Here is a 4099-nt window from a genome sequence, read left to right as displayed (position 1 = left end):
ATTGTGACACTGCATAAGAGGTGAAATAAAAGTGTACTTGAAATTCAGCATGTATTAAGGCTCTCTCACATATGAATGAGTGCTAATAAAGGTCACTCACTGTAATTTCTCACAATATCAGCTACGAAGATTAGTAGCAATGCATAATGGTCACTGGCCTCTAATTGGCCTCCATCAAACTTCTGAGGACTGTACAATTGTTGATGCACTTTGTTCTGGTCCATAGTTAAAGTATCTAATTTCATGAGCCAACAGACACCAGTACAACACCTGTGTACCTTAATTATATTGAGTATCATTAATGAAATAACATTGTTAAGTTAAGGAAATGTCATCATCCTGTACTGCATTTATGCCAGATATTTTTTTAAGCTGAAAGGTTGATGTCCTGTTTGTGTGTGTCCTTTGTCTTTTGAACGTGATGCAAATGTTATGTTATTGGACAAATAAGCATATTATAAAAACTATTTAAACAAGAAGGAAACTTTGAGAAAAGCCCACATACATACACTGACCAGGAGAAGTCCTCTCGCTTTGTTCTGCTTTCTGCAAGTTACTAAGGCTTGTGTCTTCCCATGTGACCACAAAAAGAAAAGGAGTACTTGTGGCACCTTAGAGACTAACCAAGGTATTTGAGCATAAGCTTTCGTGAGCTACAGCTCACTTCATTGGATGCATACTGCGGAAAGTGTAGAAGATCTTTTTATACACACAAAGCATGAAAAAATACCTCCCTCCACCCCACTCTCCTGCTGGTAATAGCTTATCTAAAGTGATCACTCTCCTTACAATGTGTATGATAATCAAGTTGGGCCATTTCCAGCACAAATCCAGGTTTATCATACATATTGTAAGGAGAGTGATCACTTTAGATAAGCTATTACCAGCAGGAGAGTGGGGTGGGGGGAGGTATTTTTTCATGCTTTGTGTGTATAAAAAGATCTTCTACACTTTCCACAGTATGCATCCAATGAAGTGAGCTGTAGCTCACGAAAGCTTATGCTCAAATACCTTGGTTAGTCTCTAAGGTGCCACAAGTATTCCTTTTCTTTTTGTGAATACACACTCACATGGCTGTTACTCTGAAACCTATGTGACCACACAGGACCTAGCAGAATGGAGACATAATCCTGACTTAATAATAACAATGGTATTACATTTCCTTTTCTTTTTCAAATGATACTTAATAGTTCATCTATTTTTATTAATTAGTCCTTGTTTGGTGTGTATGAATTTTGAGATCACCTTGTATTTATACATTTAGCCAGCCCATGAAATAGGACTTTTTTCTGCAGAACCTCTTTTAAATTTACTTTTCACTTAATTATTAAGAGAGGTGATGTGTCAGTTGTTTGGTTATATAGGTCCTTTCAGCTGCTAAAATTAACAACATGCTTATTGAAAGATTATTAGAATGAAATAGGCATCTAAAACTCATATTTTCAGTAATATATTCTTATCTGAATACAACCAGTTGAAAATATGCCACTAGATGAAAATGAAAAAACTTACATATAGTTTAACATCATTTTTCAAAGTTCTTCCAAGAGATAAGGGAAACTGAGCCATTGTCACAAACATCAATTTGCACAGGCAGGTAGATTGAGAGCACCCAGAAGATTGTTTGGGTTGCTTTCCCAAAACCAGGGGGTTGTTTGGTTGACCACAGACCTGCTGGATATCCCAGAATCCACTGATGACCTCTGACATCTAAGTGGAAGCCCCCTCTGTCTGCCCCCCTCCTTACCCAATGGCTTCCTGGCAATGTGACTTAATTGGGGACTCACTAACAGGGACTCCCCTCTGACCACAGCAATCTCTGAAGCCCTCTGGAGGGCTATGGCTTAAAAGTAGCACAGTCAGTGGCTATATTACCTTTTCCAGGTAAGGTGTGTGGGGATGAAGGGGAAGTGTGATGTGCATTCTTGCACTGGTACACCCAGTCTCCTCCACCTTCACCAGTATGGATCCGAGACATGTAGAGAATGCTGCTCTCAGGTCTGAGGGGTAGCATGATATTACCAAAATGTCTGAAACCCCCATTCTGTTGTATAATCTAACAACATACTAGCTGCAATCATGTGTGAAAAAGTTCAGTAAGCACTACTCGCCTTTGAGTGACACGGTAAAGGCGCTATATGTTATCCAGTTCATTTTCCTCCACTTTCCCAACCCACCCTCCCTGTCCATTTTCAGGGACCCCTCTCACAAGACCATGTCATTTCAGGAACTATGGTCTCTTCTGGAGTTGGGAGCAATAGAGGAAGTTCCTTACCAACACAAAGGGGAAAGGCTTTGTTCCTGGTACTTCCTGGTCCCAAAGAAATCTGGTGGCCTTCACTATGTTTTAGATCTAAGAAATCAAAAGAATTATGTTCAGCATAAGAACATAAGAATGGCCATACTGGGTCAGACTAAAGGTCCATCCAGCCCAGTGTCCTGTCTACTGGCAGTGGCCAATGCCATGTGCCCCAGAGGGGTGAACCTAACAGGTAATGGTCAAGTGATCTCTCTCCTGACATCCATCTCCACCCTCTGACAAACAGAGGCTAGGGACACCTGGCTAATAGACATTAATGGACTTAACCTCCATGAATTTATCCAGATCTCTTTTAAACCCTGTTTTAGTCCTAGCCTTCACAACCTCCTCAGGCAAGGAGTTCAACAGGTTGACTATGAGCTGCGTGAAGAAAAACTTCCTTTTGTTTTAAACCTGCTTCCCATTAATTTCATTTGGTGGCCCCTAGTTCTAATATTATAGGATGGTCTATGATCCCTTCTTTGGAGACTAGAGATTGATATGGTGCCCCCAAGAACATGTACTTCCATGTGGCAATACATGCCTCCCACAGGAAGTACCTTTGATTTCTGGTGAGCATCAATCACTATCCATACACATTGCTCCCCTTCAGTCTATCTTCAGTCCTGAGGGTTTTCTCCAAGTGCACAGCAATGGTGGCAGCCCACCTATGACATTTGGACATTCAAATTTTTCCCTACTTTTACAATTGGCTAGGCCAAGCAGCATCCAGCAACCAGATCCAGAACAGTGTCCTAGTCATCAGAAAGAAAAGGCGTACTTGTGGCACCTTAGAGACTAACAAATTTATTTGAGCATAAGACTAAGGTGCCACAAGTACTCCTTTTCTTTTTGCGGATACAGACTAACACGGCTGCTACTCTGAAACTAGTCATCAGGCAAGTCTTGTCCCGACTAGGCCTGCGGTTAAATTTGCAAAAGTCCCATTTACCCCCTTCTCAATGCATGATGTTTGTAGAGGGAGACCTTTGATGCAACAATAACCATATCTTACCTCCCAGCTGAAAAATTCCATTCTATAGTTACCCTTTCCAACATCCTCAAATTCAGTCCTGTAACAACAGAGAGAGCCTTCAGCTCCTAGGCCTTATGTCATCATACATGTCTGTAACCCCACATGGCAGATGTCTGGTGGTTGTTGCTTCTATCAAAGACTGGGGGTCCCATCTCAGTCAACTTCAGAATGAAGCCCAGGACAAAGCATCCATGATCTTCATTGCTGTAGCTTGGCTATCATGGTTGGTTCACAGACCTTCACCCTCTGTCTGTCCCTGCACCAATAACTCTTTCACTAGTTTCAGCTCATCTGTCCCAGAAGCAGGGCAAATCTCTGCATAAGAACCGGAATCTGTCCACCTGACTGCTTGCATGATCACTGGCTGAACACTCATGAGAAATCATGCTCCCATAAAGTCCAGACCATTTTGGTGAGCTGCAGAAAATTCTCCCCCAAAACCATATATGCATTGAAGGGGAAGAGGTTTCTATGGGGAAAGAGACAAATTCACAAACATTAAGACATACAAAGCAGACAGAAAATAGCAGAGAAAGTTTATACCCCCTTCATTCTAAATTGCCCTCGGGCACACCACTATGCACGATGCCGCGTCAGGCATAAAACTGGCCTTTCATTAGAAACAAATTAAAAATATTGCTAGGAAACTAAACTCGGCCAAACCTGCAAATAAAAACTTCGCTGGCAGCGGTGGGATTCGAACCCACGCCATCGAAATGACTGGAGCCTAAATCCAGCGCCTTAGACCACTCGGCCACGCTACC

The 4099-nt window shown here is 41.9% G+C and overlaps 1 non-coding gene across 1 annotated transcript; it reads right to left on the bottom strand.

Annotated features, from left to right (window-relative positions):
• Nucleotides 1-4017: 4017 nt before the first annotated feature.
• TRNAL-UAG (transfer RNA leucine (anticodon UAG)) lies at nucleotides 4018-4099 on the bottom strand. Its single transcript has one exon. It is a non-coding gene; the product is annotated as a tRNA-Leu (tRNA).

The sequence above is a fragment of the Caretta caretta genome, chromosome 10 (assembly GCF_965140235.1).
Source record: "Caretta caretta isolate rCarCar2 chromosome 10, rCarCar1.hap1, whole genome shotgun sequence".
NCBI classification, from domain to species: domain Eukaryota; kingdom Metazoa; phylum Chordata; order Testudines; family Cheloniidae; genus Caretta; species Caretta caretta.
Note: the sequence above shows the minus strand (reverse complement) of the source record. Positions and strands in the feature narration are given on the sequence as shown.